This window comes from Callithrix jacchus, chromosome 11, assembly GCF_049354715.1.
Source record: "Callithrix jacchus isolate 240 chromosome 11, calJac240_pri, whole genome shotgun sequence".
Classification (NCBI taxonomy): domain Eukaryota; kingdom Metazoa; phylum Chordata; class Mammalia; order Primates; family Cebidae; genus Callithrix; species Callithrix jacchus.
The window spans coordinates 32,035,646-32,046,634 of NC_133512.1; positions in this window are offsets into that span (position 1 = coordinate 32,035,646).

A 10,989-nucleotide genomic window follows, 5' to 3' on the forward strand; every position below is an offset into this window, starting at 1 on the left:
CCTTCAGTCAAGAATCTTCCTGCATTCCTTATCCTCTGCCTACCTGACTTCAGGAATATTTCTTCACCTTAATTTAGTTCAAGGGCTCAAAACTCATTTCTTTCTTTCTTTTTCTTTCTTTCTTTTTTTTTTTTTTTTTTTTTGAGACTGAGTCTTGCTCTGTCACCCAGGCTGGAGTGTGATGTCATGGTTTTGGCTCGCTGCAACCTCTGCCTCCTGGGTTCAAGTGATTCTCCTGCCTCCTAAGTAGCTGAAATTACAGGCACCCGCCACCCTTAGTAGACACAGGGTTTCAACATGTTGGCCAGGATGGTCTCAATCTCTTGACCTTGTGATCCACCCGCCTCACCCTCCCAAAGTGCTGGGCTTAGAGGCATGAGCCACCGCGCCCAGCCTAAAACCCATTTCTTCAGTAAGAGCTAGTGAATAAACGGTGTCTATTTCCCAGATTCTTTTGTATCCTCTTTATAGACCGTGACCACTCATGCTCACATCGTCATGGGCCTTTCCCCAGATGCAGCCCGGCCCTGTTGTCAATGGAATGATGGCCAAAGACCTTTATGTTTCTGCACCACTGGCTCACATGATGGTCCTTGCGCTGCCCAATGGAAAACTGGGGGTGGAAAGCTGTCTCCACGTTTTGCTGCCAAAGCAGCAAACAGATTCACACATCTTGAAGGCAAAGTGGAACATGGAAGGGAGCATATGAGACTTGATTTTGGGGATGAAACTTCCTAACTGAACCACTATGTCTCCCAGCAGGGGTGTTAATGCCCCTGTGAGTTGCAGGCTTCCCACAGACACACCCAGGTTGTGAGTGGGTTCAACATGGTCACAGGAGCTTCATTTTACATAAAATGGTAAGATGGCAAGATCTGGGAGCATACTGAGACCACCAACCAGGAATGGAGGCATGCTCCCACATAACTAAACATGGACTTGTCTCTGACGTTGAAACTATATAATACACAGAGAGCTTTTGAGGCCCAGAGGCACTCCAACAATGATACTTCAAAACCAGAAAAGAGTTTGACACAGATGGATGCTCTCTAAATGTCATAATGTCCTTTTCATATGTGAAGGGCGACTTTACAGAGTTTCCAGCTACTGTCCACCTACTACTGATGCTCTTCGATGATCAGTATCTTCAAACAAATCAAGCTGTTCCCATACTTCCACATAATGCTGCCAGGTGTGGGTGGCTCATGCCTGCAATCCCAGCACTTTGGGAGGGCGAGGCGGGTGGATCACAAGGTCAAGAGATCGAGACCATCCTGGCCAAAATCTTGAAACCCTGTTTCTACTAAAAATACAAAAAAATTAGCTAGGCGTGGTGGCATGCACCTGTAGCCTCAGCTACTCAGGAGGCCAAGGAAGGAAAATAGCTTGAACTTAGGAGGCGGAGGTTGCAGTGAGCCGAGATTGCGCCACTGCACTCCAGCCCGGCAACAGAACGAGACTCCATCTCAAAACAAAAAGAAAAACATAACAAACATAATACTAACTCACTTGTTCCCCAGACCATATGGTTTTGTACCCATTTTATGTGTTTGGAATCTCTGCAGAATACTGTTAAACCATTTGCTGGAAAACAGAACAGTCAATTTTGCTGACTGCCGGTAGACTTTAGCTATCAACAAACATCCTAACTCCTGCACATTTTTCTGATTGTGTCTGCATTTATGAGAGTGTCCATCCACGTTCACTGCCCATTGGCTGTGCTGCAGTAAGTCATTATTCCACCTGAGTTCTTCCAAAATCTGTTTCAAGATGTAGTCACAGATCTACTTGGGTTTGTCCCTTGGCAAATCTGTAACCACTACTTTTTCATACCTTTGCTGAAATCTCATCTCTACTTTGATTGATTTTCTTCCTGACTCACTGTTTACTTCCTGTCCCCTACTTGGGTTTTCCATGGGGACTGCTTCTAACCCCCAATCCCCCCACACTCCAACTGGGCTGAAACTGCTGCCTCTTTTCTAATATGTAGAAAGAAACATGGCTCCACTCTGCATTTCTGAAAGACTCAGCTAGTTACGAATTTAGAACCTTGGAAACAATGATAAAACATTCTTCAAGAGAAAATAATCTCCAGGTTTTGTTTCATTATCTGTTAGCGTTCTCTGTGCTACATCTGCTGAAGGGCATAAAATCCATATTTTTGTTTTAAAAATGGGTCTACTTTGATGCAGCACCCAAATTTAATTACTCTTAAAGCTTTTTAGGATCCCAGATGAAAGATTCTACTGCAGTGTAAAGTTCTAATATTATTCATTTCCCTACTCATCAACATTAGTTGGTTTCTCCTTGCTTGAAACCTATTTATCATTTGTATAAATAGAGTATTTGGGGAGCTTCCTGCATTAGATCATCTCCTGTCCTTTCAGTGCCCTTGATGTTCATTACACTTTCCTGGTGAGGCTTGCTGAGACATTAATGCAGTGGCCTCTCCTGTTTTAATATTGCTAGAAGGTCTTTAATGTTACTTATTGCTATTGAGATGAGATTTGACAATTATTTTTCTTGTTTTTGCCTCACGTAAAATACGGTCTTCTTTCTCATCAGGGTGACCAGACTTTTCTCCCCATGTCAATATTGTCATTCACAAACATTTGTTGTTGCCTTCTATAATGCTGAATACTGACTAGGTTCTGGGGCTGCCAAGCAATTCCGGGGCCCTTAACCTTCTTCAAAAGCCAGCTCAGATTGTATCCCCTCTGAGAAGTTCCATCTGGCCTGTCCTCCTTACCCACCCACCTTGCCTAGGATAGCGGACAGCCTCTGAGGCACACCCATCATCCTGTCTCCTGGCATTTGCCCTTCATCTCCTCCCCTTAAGTGTAAGCAGCATGTGTGACTTGCTTCACACTCATAAAATATGGCAAACGAGATGTCATTTCCATGGTTACATTACATAAGACTCTAACATCTGTCTTGCTGAGAAACTCACTCCCTTGCTGGCTTTGATGAGCAAGCAGTCTGATGGGGAGGCCCATGTGGCAGGGAACTGGGGGTGGCCATTAGCTAACACCAGCAAGAAGAAACTGAGGCTGTCAGTCCACCACCAACAAAGAAGTAAATGCATCCAACAACCATGTAAGCTTAGAAGCAAATTCTCCCACAGTTAAGCCTAGATACGGACCCAGCCTGGGTCAATACCTTGATTGAAGCCTCTCAGAGGACCCAGCTAAGTTATGCCTGGGCTCCTGACCCATAGAAACTGGAGATGATACATGTGCACCATAATCCTCCCTTATCCATGGGTAGTACATTCCATGATCCCCTGTGGATACCTGCAGCTATGGATAACACTGAACCCCATATATACTATGCTTTTTTGATCTGATAACCAAGATAGCTACTAAGTGCCTAGCAGTTGGGAAGTGTATACAGCATGGATACACTGGATAAAGGAATGATTCATGTCCTGGGCAGGATGGAATGGCATGGTGCAAGATTTCATTATGCTATTCAGAATGGTGCATAATTTAAAACTTATTAACTGTTGATTTTTGAAATTTTTCATTTAATATTTTTGAACCACAGTTGACTGAAATCATGAAAAGTAAAACTGTGGATAAGTAAAACTGTATTGGTTTAAGCTGCTAAGTTTGTGGTGATATTGTATGCAACAATATTAAAACTAATATATGCAACTAATTTCTGCCTTTTCTATCTATGTATATTGCATGTAGCTCAGTTACTGTATTTAGATTGTACTGTAATCTTTTTTCCATATACAACAAGGATCATAATAATAACTACTGAAGTGAGTAGAGATGTACATAGAATCTCTCAAATATGCAAAAAAGAAAAAGGTAGTTTGCTTTTATTTTCTCTAACTGCTCTCATCTTAGTCTCAAGGTCCCATTTTCATGAGGTGTGTGTGTGTGGAGGAGCTGTTTCTTTCCTTTCAAAGCTTTTCTCCTACCCTTTCTCCACATTGGTAGGGTAGGAGGCAGAGGGCAGAGAGCTCAAGAGTGAACACGAGGGGCCAAACTTGCTTTTATAGCAAAGCCACTTTCATGGCCACTAACCCACTCTCATCACGACATTAATCCACTGCTGAGAGCAGATCCCGCGGGGCCTAATCACCTCTTGATGGTTCTACCTCCCAATACCAATACAATCACAATTTAAATTAAATTTAACAATTAAATTTCAACATGAGTTTTTGAAGGGATATTCAAACCATAGCAATAAGACTGGGGTTTTGGTATTGTTTTTTCCCCACATGTCTCAGTGGAGTTCTGGTTGTTAGATACCCAACTGTCTCTGGCTAATTCAAGAAAAAAGGAATTTTTGCAAAGATGTTGAAAACCTGTGCAAATAGAGTTGAATCATCAGGTCTTGGGAAGAAGTAGGCAGCAGGAATGAAAGAACATTCTCTTTGTGGCTCTTTCATTAAAGCGACTCATTCTTATCATTGTCACCTGTGTGTTTTCTTGTTTCTGGGAGGGTGAATGGTTGGCCTCTCTGGCTCATCCTTTGGGTGAGAAGAGGCACTGTGACTGGCCATCCTACCAAGACCACATGGGATGAAGGAAGAACTAGTTCTCCAAAGGTAAGGCAGTTGCCTATTACCCCTGAAAAGAGATGCTCCTGTTTCCCTGCTCACAGGACAAGCCATCGAAAGTTAGAAGAAAAAACATTAATTCTTCACCATCACTCTTGGAGGAGTGGCTCAGAGCATTGGCAGCAGCAGCCTCCTGCTGGAAAGACACTTAAAATGTGTGTTTTTTTTAAATTAATAAACTTTATATTTTAGGACAGTTTTAGATTCAAGAAAATATTGAGTAGATAGTACAGACAGATCCCATGAAGCCCCGCCATGCCCTAGTTTCCCTTGTTATTAACATCTCACATTAGTGTGGTACATTTGTTAAAATTAATGAACCAATATTAACAGATTATTATTAATTAAAGTTCATAGTTTACATAAAGTTTTGCTCTTTGTGTTGTACAATTCTATGGGTTTTGACAAAAGTGTAATTCCTGTATTCTATAGAATAGTTTCATACCCTAAAAATCCTCTGTGCTTTACCTATTCATCCTTCTCCCTGTCCCTCTTGAATTTCTGGCACTAAAAATTAACTCAAAAGGAATCATAGACCTAAATATAAACACAAAAGTATAAACTCCTAGAAGATAACATAGGAATAACTCTAGATAACCTTGGGAATGATATTGATTTTTTAGATACAAAAACCAAAGGGCATGATCCAAGAAAGAAATAATTGATAATCTGAAGTTAATTGGAATTAACTTCTGCTCTATGAAAGACATTGTCAAAATAATTAAAAGACATGTCATATACTGGGAGAAAATATTTGTATATTTTGATAAGGGATTGGTATCCAATATATACAAAGGACCCTTAAAACTCAATAATAAGGAAACAAACAACCCAACTTAAAAATGGGCAAAAGATCTGAACAGACACCTCACCAAAGAATATAAACAGATGATAAATAAACACATGAAAAAATGCTCAACATCCTGTAATTAGGGTATTGAAAATTAAAATAACAATTAGATATCATTACATACTTACTAGAATGGTCACAATCTAGAACACTGACAACATCAAATACTGGTGAGGATGTGGAATAAAAGGAACTCTCACTGATTGCTAGTGAGAATGCAATATGGTTCAGTTATTTTGGCAGACAGCTTGACAATTTCTTAGAAAACTAAATGTTTTTGATCATGCAGTCCACCAGTTGTGCTGCTTGGTGTTACCCAAAGGAGCTGAAAACTTATGTCCACATAAAGACTTGTGCATAGTTATTTACAGCAACTTTATTCATACTTGCCAAAACTTGGAAGCAATCAAGATGTGTTTCAGTGGGTGAATGAATAAAAAAACTGTAGTACAGCCAGACAATGGAATATTATTCAGTGCTAAAAAGAAATAGCTACTAAGGAGGTAAAAGATCTTATCGATGATGAAAACTACAAAACGCTGATGAACAAAATCAAAGAGGGAACAAAAAAATTAAAAGATATTTCATGCTTGTGGATTTAACAATAATATTGTTAAAATGACCCTGCTACCCAAAGCAATCTACAGATTTAATGTAATCCCCATCAAAATATTAATACCAATGACATTTTTCACAGAAATAGAAAAAAATTATAAAATTTATATGGAACTACAAAAGGTCCCAAGTAGCCAAAGCAATCTGAGAAAAGGAAAGCTGGAGGCATCACACCACTTTTCTTCAAAAATATACTACAAAGCCATAGTAACCAAAACAGCAGGTATTGGCATAAAAACAGGCAGATAGACCAGTAGAACAGAATAGAGATTCTAGAAATAAATGCATATATTTACAGCTCACAGACTTTTGGCAAAGGAGCCAGGAACATACACTTGGGGAAAGAATATCCTCTTCAATAAAAGGTGCTGGGAAAACTATATATATGCAGAAGAATGAAATGAGACCCCTATCTGTCATCATATAAAAAATCAACTCAAAATGGATTAAAGACATAAATGTAAGACACAAAAACTATAAGATGACTAAAGGAAAACATGGGGGAAATGCTTCAGGACATTGGTCTAGGCAAAGATTTTATGGGTGATGCTTCACAAGCACAGGCAACAAAAACAAAAATAGACAAATGGGATTACATCAAGCTAAAAGGCTTCTGTACAGCACAGGAAACAACTGATAGAGAGAAGAAACAAACCTGTAGAGTGGGAGAAAATACTTGCAAACTATTAATCTCACAAGGGACAAATATCCAGAAAATACAGGGAAGTCAAACAACGCAACAGCAAAAAAAAAAAAAAACCAAATAATTCAAGTTAAGTGGGCAAAGGATCTTAACAGACATTTTGCAAAAGACAAATGGCCAACTAGTGTGTGAAAAACATGCTCAACATCGCTAATCATTAGGAAATACGAACCAAAATCACAATGAGATATTATATCACCCCAGTTAGAATGGCTACTATCAAAAAGAGAAAAAAAAATGACAAATGCTGGTGAGGATGATAGAAAAGGGAACTTTTATGCACTGCTGATGGGAATGTAAATTATACAGCCACTATGGAAAACAGTATAGAGATTTCTCTAAAAATCAGAAATAGAACTACCATATGATTCAGTAACCCACTGCTGGGAATTTATCCAAAGGAAAGGAAATCTGTATACCAAAGAGATATCTATACCCCATGTTTATTGTAGAACTATTCACAATAGCCAGGATACAGAATAGACTTAAGTGTCCATCAGCAGATGAATAAGTAGGGAGAGTGTGTATATATATATATATATATATATACACACACACACACACACACACCATGGAATACTATTTAGCCATAAACACGAATAAAATCCTGTCATTCGAGGCAATATGGATAAACCTAAAGGACATTATGTTAAGTGAAATAAGTCAGGCACAGAAATATAAATAATGCATGTTCTCACTTACATGTGGGAGCTAAATAAGTTGAGCTCATGGAAGGAGACAGTAGAATTGTGGTTACTAGAGGCTGGAAGAGGTAATGGGGAGGGGAGGATAGGGACAGTTGGTTAATGAATACAAAATTACAGCTAGCTAGGAGAAGTAAGTTCTAGCATTCTATTGCACTACAGGATGAATACAGCTAACAGTAATTTATTGTATATTTTTAAAAAGCTGGCAGAGAAGGTTTTGTATGTTCCCAACACAAAGAAATAATACATAATTGAGGTGATGGATATGTGAATTTCCTGGATCATTACACATTGTATACATGTATTGGAGTATCACTTTGTATCCCATAAATATGTACAAATACATGTGTCAACTAAAAATAAAAGGAGGAAAGTTAATTTAAAAAAAGAACAGGGAAAAAAGGAATGAGCTATCAAGCCATAAAAAGACGCCGAGAAGCCTTGGCTATTACTAAGTGAAAGGAGCCCATCTGAAGAGGCTACATGCTATATGAGTCCAACCCTATGGCATTCAGGAAAAGGCACAACTATAGGACAGTGAAAAGATCAGTTGTTGCCAGGGGTTGGGGGGAGAGGGATGAACAGGTGGAGCACCGGGCATGTGTAGGGCAATAAAACTGCTCCATACAAGCAGTTTATGCATTTGTCAAAATTGCCTATGGAGAATTTGAATAGAATCAGAGTGAAAAAGAAAACAAGTCTTTAAGTGCACAGTATTTTGCTTCATTTCTATATATTGAAGAAGACAGAAAGAACATTCTGAAGGGTCGGGAGAGATTAGCGACCTGCTTGTGCCCTCCTCATGACCTCACCAATTTTATCTCTGTATCTCAAGGTAGTTTACTAATATCACTTATTGTATGAATATAATTATATTCTATTATAACTTTTTATTAAATTATATAATGATTTAGTAGATGAAAATTTCAGACACAGAATTGGATAGATGTAGATTTGACAAACACTAGATTATGTTTAAATAAACAAAAGCTGGGTATAAACTGGAGAGTGGCCTGAATCTTTAGGATAATAATATTTTTAACTCTAATACATTCAATATTGAGAGTAATTTTTGAAAATACAATACATATAATAAACAAAAATATCCAAGAGAAGAATAACTGAAGGTCACAGGATTTGCTGAAAGCCAAATAGGAGAGGGTCTGGGTTCAATAGCATCCAATAATGGGGGCTCAATAAGGGTTGTCTTCAGCAATAATACAAAAGCCAAATAGGAGAGGGTCTGGGTTCAATAGCATCCAATAATGGGGGGCTAAATAAGGGTTGTCTTCAGCAACAATACAAAAGCCAAATAGCTGAAAATGATCTATTTTGAAAAAAGAAATCTAATCCGAAGGACATGATTTAAAATATTAGAAGTTTTACTGCTCTCAAGGAATGGAAAAGGAAGAAAAAGATAATTATAAATGTAGCATTGAGTCATGCTGGTGGCCCACGGCCTGAAATTCTGTCCCTGCAGTGACTCTGAGGGGTGTTTTGTGTCAGGTCAAGCCTGGCCCTGGGCTCCCAGATTACACAGTTATTGACCTATTATTTATGAAATCATATAAATGTCAATTATTTATATTTTCACCTGTGTCAGCTTTGGTCTAATGCTTTCTACCGATAATACCTTATACTGAACCCAAAGCTAGTAGTTTCAAACTTCAAATCATGTCTTCTCATTTTAGAGTCCTGGAACTTAAAGAACAAATTTCTGTTCCATGCACCTGTTTCTTCTACGGTTTTGAGATTAAAGAGTAAACTTTAGTTTTAAATACTCTCAGCTTTAAAATCCAAGCCCTCTCTCTCTGTCCTATGTATAGGAATCGCACCACCCATTTAGACTGTTTTGGTTTCTTCTCCCTGAACCTTTTCCAAGCCTTTTACATCTTTCCTGAGGTCTAACCACAGAACTCACACAGTTTTTCAGGTAAAGATGCATCATGACTTTGAATAAGGGTGGGCTAATGGCACTGCTGAAAGCTTAATTCAGGGACTTAGTGTTCCGCAGCACTAACTGTGGGTCAGATGTATTACTGAGGTGCTTTGACAGCAGGGTGACCTTAGGCAAGTCATTTGACCGCCTTTGAGCCTCAGTTTCTTCTCCTGTTTTATATACCTCCCAGGGTCATCACAGGGCCAAATGAGACAAAGTATAAACCAGCATAAAGATACATATCTTTATTTTTTGTGATTTAAAATGAATGTGTGTGCCAGGCGTACTGGTGAACCACCTATAATACCAGCACTTGGGAGGCCAAAGCAGAAGGATCACTTGAGGCCAGGAGTTTGAGACCAGCCTAGGCAACATAGGAACATCCCTTTACAAAAACATTTTAAAAATTAGCCAAGGCATGGTGGCACATGCCTGTAGTCCTAGGTACCTGGGAGGCTGAGGTGGGGGATCATTTGAGCCCAGGGGGTTGAGGCTGCAGTGAGCCACTGCACTCTAGCTTGTACAACAGAATGACCCTGTCTCGATTTTTAAAAAATTAATATGTACTCATAAAAAAAATAAAGTATAAAAGGAATATGAAATGAAAAGGAAAATCTCTAAAAATAATGACTAGCGGGCCAGGTATAGTGGCTCATAACTATGATCCCAGCACTTTAGAAGGCCAAGGCAGTTGGATATCTTGAGCCCAGGAGTTCCAGACCAGCCTGGGCAACATGGTAAAACCCCATTTCTACTAAAAATACAAAAATTAGCTGGGTGTGGTAGCTTGCGCCTGTAGTCCCAGCTTCTCCTATGGCTGAGGAATGACAATTGCTTAAACCCGGGAGGTGGAAGTTTCAGTGAGCTGAGATCACACCACTGCACTCCAGCCTGGTGACAAAGCAACACTCTGTCTCAAACAAACAAACAAACAAACAAACAAACAAAATGACTAGGAGCTTGGTTACACGCAGATTTTTTTTCTCTCTAATAACATGTAATATGGTTATTATTTATGTTTTACAAAAAAGAGATCATTCCATTTTGTTCTTCTTTCATTTCATACATCGTGACGTCTTTCCAGGTCAGTGCATAGAGAGCTACCCCATTATTTCCATGCCTCCATAGGCCCCTAATTGCATGGGTGCCACATAAATTATTTAACCAATTTCATGGTGGTAGCTATTTGAGCTTGTCTCCAATTTTTTACCACTGGAAACAATGCTACAGCAAACAGGGTTGTGCTACAATATTTTTATATACTTCAGTGATTATTTCCATATATTCCTAGGAAAGAAATTGCTGGGTCAAAGTGGTATCAAACTTCAAATGTGTTTAAATTTTGAAGGACGTTGCTAACTTGGACAAGTGTTTTAAAGCCATGGGGCTTTCCAGAAACATGAATTCTTCAGCTGGATTCTAGAAAACGAGCAGTAAGTGGAGGTCAGAGAATGAGACTTGCCACAGAGACTGAGAACAGAGTAGGTGTAGGCACAAGTCCCTTATCCTATCTTCTTTCCTCTTATTTATTTTGTTTTATTTTATTTTTCTGAGACAGTCTTGCTCTGTTGCCGAAGCTGAAGTGCAGTGGCGTGATCT